Below are 13,896 nucleotides of genomic sequence, written 5' to 3' on the forward strand. Positions count from 1 at the left end.
ATGGGGCTAGAACCCACAAACCGTGAGATCATGACCTGAGCTGACATTAGATAGATGCTTAACTGACTGAGCCACCCAGGTGCCCCTGCTTTGTTTTTCTTAAATGTGTCAATTCTTCCTCTCAACCATGGTCAGCTCCTAGTAACCCAGTTCACAGCAATTCTCCTTGAAACAATTTATTAAACCGCTCAGGTAAGGCATTGGACTGTTTCCCTTTAAGCAAAGTTTATTGATATTATTTGTACCTGAGTCCTCTGTTTCTCTAGCTGCTTTGAAGCCAAAGACATAAAGATACATCAATTCTCGATTACATTTTTAAGGACTCCCATTCAAATTTCTAGTTTATTCTTTGGTTCTCTTACCCCTTCTAGTAGAGGACCACCTGTATACATAGTCTTGTTAGGAAGAATAGTTTGATTCTATTTTGTGGGAAAATTACTTGCCTGTGCCTGTCTCATTTTTTATTACTTGATGTTTATTTCCATTAAAGAGAAGTACAGCTTTGCTATAATCACACCTCTTGAACACTACTTCAGCTTAAGTGTGCTAGGCTTGGTTTTTAAAATTATCTTTTAACATTTGGGAAATTTTTTAAAAATATGTTCTCACATGCTTGTTTAAAAAATCATGATATTGCCTTAATTTTTAATTTTCTTCAATGTTATTAATTTTGGGGGAAGACTGATAATATTGCATCACTTTTGTATTCTGCTCTGCATTTATAAAGCTCCTTCATATATTAGCTGATTTGAGTCTTATAATGACCTGGTAAGGTAAACAGGTCAGTCACCGTCATCCATATTACAGAAGGAGAAATGAAATTTAAGAGTTAGCTGGACTTTCCAAAAGTCACATACTTATTGAAAAAGAGCAGTCAAACTTAGATCTTTTGACTTTATGCCTTATTCTTTGTAAACACATTGTTCTAATAAACAAAGGAAATGACCAAAGTGTCTTTAAAGAAATCATCCAGTGGTTTAATTTTTCACCTTGTAGTTACCATCTTAGGAAAAGTGGCATTGTTCCGGGTTATCTAAGATATATCTATGTTGAAGCTTGCCCTTTGCTACTGTGTGTGTGTGTGTGTGTGTGTGTGTCTGTGTTTCTCTCAAAAAGGAGAGGAGAAACTCATAAAATGTGGTTAATTCTCTCTGTGGTTGAAAGGCAAAGGTTATAAAGAACAATAGAGTGTAAAATCATTTCACATTGAGAATAAGGGATGAACTTAATTTTTGAAGAAATACCCACTTCAACAACACATTGGAAAGATAGTAGGGGGAACCAATTTCCTGCTGTCATAAATAAATTGCTGCTTTGAATAGCTTGTTTGGTGCCTAGAAAGGAGAATGGAAGCATTTAGTTAGTTTTGTGATGTGTGACATTGAGTAGTTGATGAAAGCGGTTTTCACGGTGATCATGAAAGGGTGAGATTGTTCCCTCAATGGAGTGCTCTATCCTTGGGCAAGTGGAGGCGTCATTTTCTTATAACTAGTGATGAACAATGGGACTTAAAATGAGACTGTACTTAGAGAAATAGTGAACACTGGCAGGAAGGGCAATTGAAATAACTTTGGAAAATAGAATCAGCCTCAGACTCTTTAACAACAGTCGATTAGATGGTTTCTGTGCTGTATTTATTAATGATTTGGAAGATGAAGTAGATATGAAGTTGGTAAAGTTTACCCATTATAATAAGTTTCTCTGAGAATAAGTAGTTCAGATGATGGTGAGAAACTCCAGAGGGAGTATTAGACAGTATGCTTTCAGAAAATATCAGACAAGCCTAAAATAGCGTATGTCGTTAAAAATAGCCTCAGCTCTGTATGTACACATTTTTAACCTTGTGACAGTTCAACCAATCCCTGTGGGGGCTAGAGACAAATAGGTGTTTAAAGTGTGACAATAATGGGAAATAAAAGTACTTTGTTAGAAATTCATAATCTATGTGACAGCTGCCATGATCCCATGATCTAACTTCTCAAAAGGAATGCCCTTCTTTGCTTGTGATTATTCCCATTGAAAGAGCCAGAGAGAGTAGGTGTTTCAAGAGGAACATATAATGGTAAAGATGGTTGCAAGCCAAATATAAACCACTTGTAAATATCATATTTAGTGATAGCAAGCATCCTTGATTGAGATATTATGTTCAAAACAATGGGAGGAATCATTTTTTTTTCCTATTGTCCTCAATGTTCGACCAAAGAATACCTAATTCAAACTAAAATTAAATTATTAGATTAAAAAAATTATGGACTGTCTACCATGAAATAAAACTTTGAAAAGAATTTAGCACCACAATTATAAACTATGTTTATTGTTTTTAAGCATATTGTTTTAAGCATACTTTAATCAGGTGATTGCCAAAAATATGAGCCAAATATGGGTTTCAGAAAGGTCTCTCATACACACAGAATTATAGTTAGTGCATTGACCCATTATATTTTCATATGCCTGTCTTAGTCATTAGACCAAATTCTCTGGATAAGTCACTATTTAACTGTGTACAGAGGCTTAGATACGGATAAATTCTACAAGCAGTATTGGTGATATAGTGTGTGTCAGACACTGTTTGGTTCTGGAAATACAATACCAGGTCTTGCCCTTTGAGAAATCTTCAGTTCATAAGATGCTTATTCATATTTCGATGTAATACAACAAGGGTTCCAAGAGACATAGATGTTTTAGGATGCTATGGAAACCCAGACAGAATACCACTTAACTCATTCTGAAGTAAGGGAAGAGTTTTAGAGGAGTAAGTTAAAATTCAAAATATGAGTAGGATATTTCACATTAGAAGTGGATAAATATATTCTGTGTGAACTCTAAAAGGTAAAGAATGATGCAGAGTGTGCTATATAATTCCAAATGGAATTTTTATTCCGTTTATGTATTATATTTGTTATGATAGTATAAAATGTACATCTGTGTGTACATGCATGCGTATTCGTAGATTTGTAGAGGTGTGTGTGTGTGCATGTATGTGTGTGGTGTGAATTAGGGTGGGAATAGAGGCTCTTAAGATACAGTTTTATCATTTGTGGAGGGCAAAAAACTTAAAATAGCTTGGACCCTCCATGATAAATGTTCTTTCCTCTAAACACACTGCAAATTTGAATCCGGGGAGCCTTAATAGGCTTGTTCTATCTGATCCTGACTGCTGTGAAATAGTCTCAGACCTGACACGTGGAAAATATCAAAAAGTCTCTTTGGCTCATTTCAGGATGAAGGTCACATCCATATTAATTGCCCTTATAGTGAAGCCTTCCTGGAGGCCACCTGTCAGCACATCTGGAGCTCATGTTGCTGCTGCTTCCAACACGGCACCATTTCCATCTCTACTCTGACTTCAAAGACCCATCAAGGTTGATGGTAAGGATCTGGGAAGGGACACAGCAGAGATTTACTGGCCCAGGCTCAGGTCTCTCCTAGCATACTAAAATTCCCTTTTCTCAGTTGCAGGACCTAGCAAAAGAAAGGTCATTTAAATTTGATATTTTCCAAAATGCCCTTTGGACAGATACTGGAAAAAAAATGTTATTTGATTTCCCAGGTTTCACTCAGGTTTTAGATTAAACATGAATCAAAATGATCTGTTTTACATATCAATGAAGTAAACATCATTACTTCAGGGACCCCACTGTACGTTTAGGTTCAGTTTGAATGTTGTGACCTTAGTCTTTCATTGAATCACATGGGAATAAAGAAATCATACATATAAGGGTGTTATTGGGTATTATATATCCCTATCCAGAACCCAGAGTCAGACCCAGCAAGATAAAGTATCTATTGAATTCTATGAGAGAAATGAGTATCTCAGGATGGGTTCACATCTCCCTAACTTGAGTTTGTGGGGATCAGAGGAGTTTTCACTGGAGTTCTTCTGGAGGTTTAATTCCTTTCTTAAATGGCTAACATTGTATTCTTACTTCTCCTTAATCACTCATTTCAGATATTTAATGCATGTGATGTGGGGAAGAAGAAATAGTCCTTGGTGAAATAAGTGTGGGAAACAGGATATTGAAGTAAGGAAGTGTTTTTGTTCCAATATTTCTCATAGTTTTTGGTATCTTAATACCCAATGCAAACCTCAAAGAAAGGGTATGATTTGGAGAAATACTTCCTGATTTTATTTTGCTAATTTATCTGTGTTTTTTTTTTCCAAATTATATCATAGAACATGCTTTAGGAAATGCTAACTTAGCCTCTGATATTCAAATAGATTTTTTTCATGTGGCTCTCTGTATCTATTAGCATCCTGTTAGATACAGCATCACCAAATCTATCACTGCCCAAGACCAGTACTGACTGTTCAATGTCCAATACTGTCTTGGCCCAAATTTTGCCTTTTTTCCAACCTTGCCTAACCTTGGACCAACAGTCTGTAGTTTAAGTGGCCCACTGATGGAGGTCTTCTGGTTATATTATGTTGGGTGAGGAGACAGACAATATATGAATAGGAAAGAATGGTATGCTGAATGGTGATCAGTGCCATGAAGAAAAAAATAAAGAAAGGTAAGCTGTAAAAAAGAGTAAGAGACAAGTTACTATTTCAGGTAAGGAAGCCAGAAATGGCTTGTGTAATTTAGGTGCTATTTGGACAGACACGTATCAGAGGTTCATAAGTGAATTACCGGTAACAGGTAGCAGTAGTTTAGGTGGGCCTCATGGTAACTTTAGGTGAGCCATTCATTTTTTTAGGACTACCGTTAGGCTCTTTTTGAGAATCCCTAGCAGTACAAGTACATGGCTATTTTTATAGTTCAAGTTCACTTATCTGGAAATTTATAAATACCTTTATCCTCTTTAAGGATATACTAAATTATTAGCAAAATGCTAATTGGTACCATTCTGATGCTCATTCAGTGGAATTCTAAATCTAAACTTCAGCAATTCTTAAAAAGAAGGATTTCTCAATTTCAAGTATTTTCTCTAAGCACTCATAACTTTAAGAAAAGGTGAAGTTTGTGTGATTTCTTCAACATGACGGGCTTTTTTTCTCTGAATCAGAATCACCTTTCTACCTTGCTGAATTGACGTATACTTTATTGATGAAAATTTAACCTTACTTTATTTTTCTTCCTCAGAAAACCATAGTCCACATGTCTGTCATTACTATTTTCTCTTATTTTGAATATTCTCATATTTTAAAATCATAATAGTAATAAAAATAACAACAACAATGGCATAGTTTACTTTGGAGGTGCCATTACAATTTTTCATATATGTTCATCAAATTAGCTCCTGTAACAAATTCTGAATTGATATATTTTGAACAATTATATGTGCAATACTATATGCAGTCCAAAGTGCTGAGAATACAAAGTGCCGTAGGACTTTGCCGTAGGACCCTTCTTTCATGGAGTTTATATTCTAGAGTAGACAGACAATAACCAATCACATTAGGTACCACTAGGTTTTCTGATCTATAGGTGAGGAGACTGAGGCAGATTGAACTTAGGTTTTCCTCGTTTTAAAGACCAAGCTTTTCATAGTTATGTCATTCCTGCATCTTAAAAAGGAAAATAGAGAAACTCATCCATAAGCCAAGAGTTCATTAAAGTATTGGCCCCTAAATAAATGAGCATTAAAAAATTAAAGTATTAGCCCCTGTTTTGTGATAAAGACATGATACCAAGTTCAAGAATAATAAGTATTTCTCATGTTATAAGTCCCTGGTTCTCCAACTTCAGATTGGAAAATATCACTAGAAGTATTGGATGAAATTAAAGATTTCTGAGCTCCATCTTCAGCCTGTAGGTCTGTAGTCATCTGTATTTTTAACAAGGATCTCAGGTGATGCCGACGCAGATGGCTTTCGAGCCAAACTTTGTGAAATGTATTTGATGATAGTAAGGTCTGCACATTCTAAGCCAGACAGTCGATGATTAAACTAATGGGTCCATCAGACAAGACAGGCATGCACAGGGCCATGGAAGTGCAGCATCAAAGAGAGCTCATAAGAATGAGTTAGAAACATTGAAAAGGTAACAACCTTGACCTTGGCCTTTTTTTTTTTTTTTTTTTTTTTTTTTTAATTTCAGACAGTGCCAGTTGATTTGTGTCACTTAGTTTATGTCTGATATCCAGTCATCAGGTGCAGGCCCTGGAGACTCCAGTGGGTTTCATCACTCAGGAGAGCCACAGCCTCTCCTCAGCAGAGACACACCCATCAGAAACCTTGAGAAAACCTCTCCCCCAAACTGGAGAAGAGGTCATGACCACACTATTTTTAATATCAGTGGCCAGAGATTAATTTTAAATGAAGTATAAATCATCCTGCTTTTATTATTCAACTCTAAAGGTAGAGATTTTAAAGAATTGCAGGCTTTGAAGAAGGTGCCGTATGCAAAGCTAACAGAAACATTCAGGATTTTCAGAAAAAGCCTTAAAATGATCCTTTTTAATTCATTTGAGATATAGCTCATAAAACTAAATATATTATTTGGTATATTACATTAAACAAAAATACCTGGTTGGGTTTTTTGTTTTTTTTTGTTTTTGTTTTTGTTTTTTGCTTATAAAATCTCCTTTGTTGATTTTATTCTAAAAGGAAACATTTAGAAGTAGAAAGTATTGAAAACAACTTGAAAGACTGTGCTAAAGTCTCTTTCATAGGTAAATAGTGACTTATTCATTACTTCCAGGTTTTGTGATAGCAGGCCAGAGCCAACTCTTTATATAAAATTTGAAATGACATTTAATTACTCTGTTTTTAGGAGGCAAGTGCATTTTTCAATTTAAGTAGTTTCTTTTATTGGCCTTTTGTCTTTGTATAGTTTGAGGAAAATGATTGGTTTTTTCCTATCTCCAGAGCAGGCATTATCTCTAGAAACTATTCATTTTAAGATCCTTTGTCATGCTTCTTAAGAACTCCTTTTAAAGACACAGGGGAAAGAGTATTAAAGATGAATCTACTGACAATCTAAAGACTCAACTGAGGTCACCTTTTCCGTTATCAATGGCTAAGGGTCTGGTCTATCAACAAGCTAATCTAAATGAATGAATCCTGTTAGTGAATTAATATGATTTTAACTGAGATTCACTTTATAAAGATAATGTTACTGCTTTGGGAGCACTTGGCTAGCTCAGTTGGTAATCTCAGGGTCCTGAGTTCAAGCCTCATGTTGAACGTGGAGCCTACTTAAAAAAAATAATGCTGCTGCTCTTGTTGTCTAATAACTAAATTATTCAGATTATGAGAATTTCAAACTTTGGCAGGCTAGCTGGTGTTTTGGGAAAACTTCCATTTCTCATCATGTGGTTTACATCTCATTTCACTGTCAAAATTAGGAAGTGGTTCTGAATATGTCAGATTCAACACTGGATATTTCTTAAGAGATTAAGAAAAACTGAAACAGTATATTTTCAGTGATTTAAAGGGAAAGAATGAGTTTTATTTTGGGGGGAAAGAGGGAAGAATAAATTTTACCTAATCCCTTTCATCTATGATTCTCCCGTTCTTTAAAAAAAATTCGAATATTTTCCATACCCTCTGGTGATTACACGTGTGGTATCTTTCTTTTCAATTTCGCCTCTCAATTATGAACTTCTTGGGGATTTTGTCGTAGCCCACAACTATGCTTAATAGATGCATAATAGATATTTGCTGGATGAATGGATGGATGGATGAATTAATAGGAAATTTTGTTATGATTACACAGAATACATTTCTCCATGGAAGGAAGGTAGGAGAGAAATTCACAGGAAAGACAGGCTTCTTGGGATGCGCAATAAGGAAACAGGATGAAAGCATGCCAAATCAACCACCCCTGCTTTCACTGCATGTGGAGTGGCCTGGTAGAAAAGTCTCCTGCGTGTGCCATCATGAGGCTGGAGCTGCCATTACAGGTCTTCAACTTAGTAACTGTTGACCTTGGACAAGGCACCTCAATTACTTTACTTATGATTCCTCATTTTAAAAATAGGTCTCTGTATGAAACTACTTCCGTAGATTCAGGTGGTCATGAAAAGGCACATTGCCGTTCTGCTTGAACCTTTTAAGCCTTCTTCCCGAATAGCCAGTTACCCTATATCCTGTGCTCTTGAAAGAAGGTAAGGATTTTGTTTTAAAAGTTTTCCTTCCTATTTCCTGAGTATCTGTCTAGAAGCCCTGCAATTCACTCAGGCTTAACTTACAAAGTGGCAGATTTCTCCCTTCAGGGCAAACACATCAGCTGCTGTGTTTACAAAAGCAGTGAAGGCATATTCCTCTTTCTCTTTTAAAGTTTATTCATGCCTCCATGTGCTCAAGGAGGCATGACTAAGCTGCATGGCATGAGGAAGTCTCAGGAAGTAGAAGTCTTTTAATAGCTATAGAGCCTAGTTCTAGCAATACAGATTGATTAAGTGGCACAGCTCTTATAATTTATTTTGTGCATATAAAGGTAGTTTTTACATATATAAATGGAACCTTCCCACTATCAGGCAGCATCCAGGCACATTTTCACATTATTTAGCTGCATAAAGTACTGAGAATCAGGAACTGTGTGTGTTCCTTTATGTCTTTAACTTGCTTTTTGACCTTGACTTACCCCGTGCCTGGCTAGGAGGGGGGAAATGCATAACAGAAACTCTATATGCTTAATAATTACCAAGTGTGCACCATTTCACTTCCATCAGAAAAAAGAGTGGGGAGGGGGACCCCTACGGTCTCTGAATTAATTTTACTTATCTAACAGCTCTTAATTCTGATTTATACTTCAAAAGCCAAAGGGTAATATTTTTAAAACATAAATTTGATCATGCTTAAAACTCTCTGGTAATTCTGTCAGTGCACTGCCAGTGAGAACAACTCCTAACTCCTCAGCATCACCTTCACAACCCTACATAAATCTTGCCTCAACCTTTCTTAGACGTGGACAGAGCAGTGTCCCTCTCACCCGTCTCTCACCCCTCTGGGTGAGTGTCCCATCTCTCACCCCTCTGCTCTCTCTGTTCTACCTTCTGCAATGGTGCAGTGGACTGCTCCCTGCCCAGGAAACACACCCAAGTGTTTTTCCTCCATATTCTCTTCACTGATGCTGTTTCCTCAACCTAAAATATCCCTCTTCCCCCTTTTACTCCCTTTTCTACAGGATGACCCAGAAAACCATTCCCTATTGCTTTCTCTAACATTGCTCAATTTACGCAGAAATACGTGCTCTCCTACCCATACATATGCCGCCACAATAGAGTGCATATAACTGCACTGCTGTATTTAACTCATGTTATAGTAATTTTTACTGCATTTTCACCTGCGAGCCTTTGAGATCTCTGAAATCAGGGACTATCTCTTGCTTATTTTAAATTTTCTTGTGCCTTCCACAGTTCTTGTTTGTACTAAATGACCACAGAATATTTGATGGATGGTATTAGATTTCTGGTTACAAAACAAACAAACAAACAAACAAAACCCTTTATGTTGTTTTTGTTTATTTTTAAAAGAACTGAGACAATGAAACTGATTTGAGATAATCGTGATTTCGGCAAAAATTGTAATTCAATTTGTGGTTTTCATTATGAAACAAACATAGTTTTAATACTAATATCTACCTTTAGTGAATATTTACTATGTATTGGCACTATGTTAACAATTTCAGTATTGTTTAATTCAATCCATTTAGTATATCTGAAAGTGGATATTGTCTCAATTTGTAGATGAAGAAAATGAAGCTAAAACAGGGCAAATTGATAAAGGTATCAGAACTGAGACAGTTGGGTGGCTCCATTCGTTAAGTGTCTGACGCTTGATTTTGGCTCAGGTCATGAACTCAGGGTTTGTGAGATTGAAGCCCATGTCATCAGGCTCTGCTCTGACGGCCTAGAGCCTGCTTGGTATTCTCCCTCTCTTTCCCTATCTCTCTGTGCCTCCCTGGGCTCTTTCTCTCTTTCTCAAGTAAAGAAATAAACTTTAAAAAACTTTAAAAAAGGTATCAGAACTAATTCATGGCATAGCCTGGATTTGAAATCAAGCTATTTGGCTTCAATCTCTATGACTTTGGTAGGTGCACAAAGTATGCAATGTATACAATGTGGCCCAATCAACTCCTATACATGTATGCCTAACTCTGACATGACTCTGTAACTTGGATTGTGTCCAATACAGACTACATGTGTCACCATATATTGGAGACAAGAAATAGAAATTGCATAAAAAGCTACACCTCATTGAGCTCGGGGCTCAGCCTTTTTGGGGTCTTAGTTCACTGAGCCCAGGACAGCACAAATAAAGTTGCTTCCTGGAAAGAAGAGCCTCAGTGTCCCGTCTCTATGTGAGAGAATCCTGCTAGATTTCTTGGGGGCTCATCCGGGATTTGGAGATGGTGCATTTCCACCTCCTTTGTTGCCGTGGTGTGAAACTCAGAGCACCGGGAGAAGTGACCTAGCCTGGTACGAGCAGACCACTCAATCTATAGGAGAATAGCCCCTCTGGGGCAAGGACCCCAGATGTAGAATGGAACCTGGTGAGACCCAGGAACCAGCTAAGGGAATGCTGCCCATCAGACTGGTAAGAACCCGATTTTGTTTTGGTAGACCTTCCCCTAAGAGGCAGATGGGGAGCCTGATCACTTCCTAGAGTTGCCCGAGTAGTTCCATAAGGAATAAGGAATGAAACCACAACTCTAAGTCACTGGGTGCCGGGCAGTGGGTTGGAGTCGGTGTGTAACTATGTGTAATGAGATGAACAGTAGAAAGGTTCCAACCTGACCAATAGGCCAAAGTGAGTGTTAAGTCCTATCTATGGTTCCGTGGTGACCTCATATGGCTTAAGGTGGCATCAGACTTCCTTGGGAGTCTGATCTGGATGAGAGCTTAATACTGAACCTGCCAATGCTAAGAGGCACCTGAAATATCTCCTGAAGAATGGGGGGTCCTGGCCTCCTGAGGGAAGTATTCAGTACAGTGCTATCTTAACATTAGATCTATATTGTAGAAGAGAGAGTAAATGGTCAGAAGTTCCTTATGTGCAGGTCTTCTTTCCTTAAAGGAGCCAACAAAGGCAAGTACTTGCAAACTCACTTCCTGAGGCCTCTCCTAGGGAAAAGCCACCTGTTAGACCCCCATGCTCTCCTTATCCAGGATTGCCAGGGTAAAACATTCTCTCCCTAAAATCAAGGCATGTTCAATGTATCTATTGACTGAAATGCCTCATGGTGGATTTGGCCCCATAAAGGTTCTATTTTCCTAGCAAGATTCTAAGCAAATAAAAAGGACCTGGGCAAATTTTCAGAAAACCCTGATTAATATATAGAAATGTTCCAGGGGCACCTGGGTGGCTCAGTCAGTTGGGAGGCCAACATCAGCTCAGGTCATGATCTCATGGTTGATGAGTTCGAGCCCTGCATCGGGCTCTATGCTGACATCTTGGAGCCTGGAGCCTGCTTTGGATTCTGTTTCTCCCTCTGTCTCTGGCCCTTCCCTTCTTGAACTCTGTCTCTCTCTCCCTCCCTCCCTCTCTCTCTTTCTCGAAAATAAATAAACATTAAAAAAATTAAAAAAAAGAAATGTTTCAAAACCTAACCCAGGTGGCTTAAATAAATAAATAAATAAATAAATAATTCAAACCTAAGGATATTTATATCTGTTAAAAAAGCATGCTTTAGGGGCGCCTGGGTGGCGCAGTCGGTTAGGCGTCCGACTTCAGCCAGGTCACAATCTCGCGGTCCGTGGGTTCGAGCCCCGCGTCAGGCTCTGGGCTGATGGCTCGGAGCCTGGAGCCTGTTTCTGATTCTGTGTCTCCCTCTCTCTCTGCCCCTCCCCCGTTCATGCTCTGTCTCTCTCTGTCCCAAAAATAAAAAAAAATAAAAAAAAAAAATGTTGAAAAAAAAAAAAAAAAGCATGCTTTATACTTAATGAATTCATAAGTTTGCCATCTAAAAAAGAAACTCTGATGTAACAGATAGTTCAAACTTGGTTACCAAATAGTTTTCACTGGAGACTAAAATTTGCAAGAGTTAAAATTCTGCTAAATGTAATTAAGACTAATAAAAATAAGGAAAGTAACTCTGTATGTAGAAAAGTAGGAGATGTAAGAAAGTTACAAGGAATGGGAATACATTTTTGTTGAAGGTAAAAGAAAGTAATTTTGTCCTAAATGAGACTGTTTCTTTGGATAAAAAAGGCTTAGGTCAAAATCTAAAAGCAAAGGAAAGTTGTAGAAGGTTTGAGAAGGGAAATCTTAGAAAATAATTTTATATGTGGTCAAGATGGACTATGGTTAAAATAAATGGATTTTAGAAATACACTGGTATAAGATTAAAATTCTGCTTTATTCTATGTTAGAATGGCAGAGTTTTCTTGAATTGTTGGTATGCTTTTGATAAAACAAAAAAAGAGGTAAACAAAGGTTTTTTTCCCCCTTTGTCTGCCCAAAAAGATGAAAAAAAAATATGATTTTAACCAAAAGGGCAGGAGTGGAGGACAGCATGCCCTTTTGAGTTGTTTTACTTGAGCCTTTGTTGAAATTACCCCTCCTTTGATCCAAAGGCTGGGGAGACAGTGATAACGATGTCCTTCCTGCCAGCCTCCAAATGCTCCACATTTATGTTGTTTCTGTTTAGTAAAGGAATGGATGCCTGTGCCATATAAGGGATAGGTGACTATGATATATAAAGGGTTTTTACTGGAATACATAGGAGCCATTTTGTTACATTTAGCCCAGTGTATGCCAATTTGTAACAACCTAGATACTCTGAAATGGGTATCAACATGACTAGAACATATTTACGTGGGCACTGCTGAAAAAGGCAAGTGAATAGATCTCAGCATTGGCCCTTTAAGCACCCTTGAGAGCCAATTTTATCCTTACAAAAAATGGTTTTAACCAGACTTTTAAGATATATTTGTAAAGAGGATTACTGTTGGGCCAAAATAAAGTAGGTGCATCCTTCTACAACCAGGGAAGTCTTGCTTGGTCACAGTTGATACCCCCAAAGGCCTGCAGGTCGAAAATGGAGGGATAGGAGAAATCAGGGAAGACAAGGTCAGCTCTTGGAAATAGGGTCAAGCCTGGATAACAGTGACTGCTCCCAGCACCTAGCAAGATTGACAAAGCTTTTGGCTGCCCGTCCAAATAGCCAGCCAAAATGCAGGGCCAGGATATGAGGCTTCTCTTGGGCAACTATGGAAAATTAAGATAAGGGATGCCTCTTCCTCCTTTCTCCTATACATGGACAATTCCCCAACCAAGGCTAGTACTCCTTTGGGATGCATTCTGAAAAATTGGGTTGATTTTGATCCATAAACACTGGAAAAAAACACAACTCATTAATTATCATGGGGCTGGAGGTCCTATAGGGAACTTCCCATTTCCTACTGGGAGCCAGGTAATTCCATCCCAAGATCCTAACTGGGACTATGAACATCACGTTAAAAATGGTATTGCCACCACTTCCAAGCTTGTGCTTTAGGGAAATTAAGGTCTAAGGTGAAGCCCTTAAATTATGCTAAATTAACCACTTTTTTACAAACAGAATGAGAGCCCAATGGCCTTGCTGGAGAGGTTGAGGGAGTCTCTCATTACATACATGGCTATCTCCCCTGACACCCTTAAGGCCAAGATAATTTTAAAGGACAAATGTGTCACTCAATCAGCCCTAGGTATTCAGAGGAAAGGCAAAAATTGGCTGTCGGCCTGGAAGAGACCTTGGAGGAGCTCTTATGAGCTGTCAATCCGGTATATTACAACCAAGATAAAAACAAACAAACAAAACAGGAAATGAGGCTTAGGAAAAATCTGAGGCCTTACCTGTGGCCTTACACACTACGTCAGACCAGACTTCCCCAGGTCCTGGCAACAAATGCCACTTATGTGGCCAGTGCACTGGAAATGAGACTGCCTTCAGAATGGACAACAGAAGTCAAAGTCCTGTAAGCCATGCCCCTTGTGTGAAGACAATCACCTGAAGTCTGAATGTA

General features: G+C 38.0%; 1 long non-coding RNA gene across 1 annotated transcript in view; it reads left to right on the forward strand.

Annotated features, from left to right (window-relative positions):
• The window catches only part of LOC131504559 (uncharacterized), a 215,447-nt gene extending 211,188 nt beyond the window's left edge, over window positions 1–4,259 (forward strand). Inside the window, exons 3-4 of the long non-coding RNA XR_009258053.1 lie at window positions 3,221–3,369; window positions 3,950–4,259. This is a non-coding gene — a long non-coding RNA (uncharacterized LOC131504559). The remainder of the gene's footprint in view (window positions 1–3,220; window positions 3,370–3,949) is intronic.
• The last annotated feature ends 9,637 nt before the right edge of the window (window positions 4,260–13,896 follow it).

This window comes from Neofelis nebulosa, chromosome 2 (assembly GCF_028018385.1).
Source record: "Neofelis nebulosa isolate mNeoNeb1 chromosome 2, mNeoNeb1.pri, whole genome shotgun sequence".
NCBI classification, from domain to species: domain Eukaryota; kingdom Metazoa; phylum Chordata; class Mammalia; order Carnivora; family Felidae; genus Neofelis; species Neofelis nebulosa.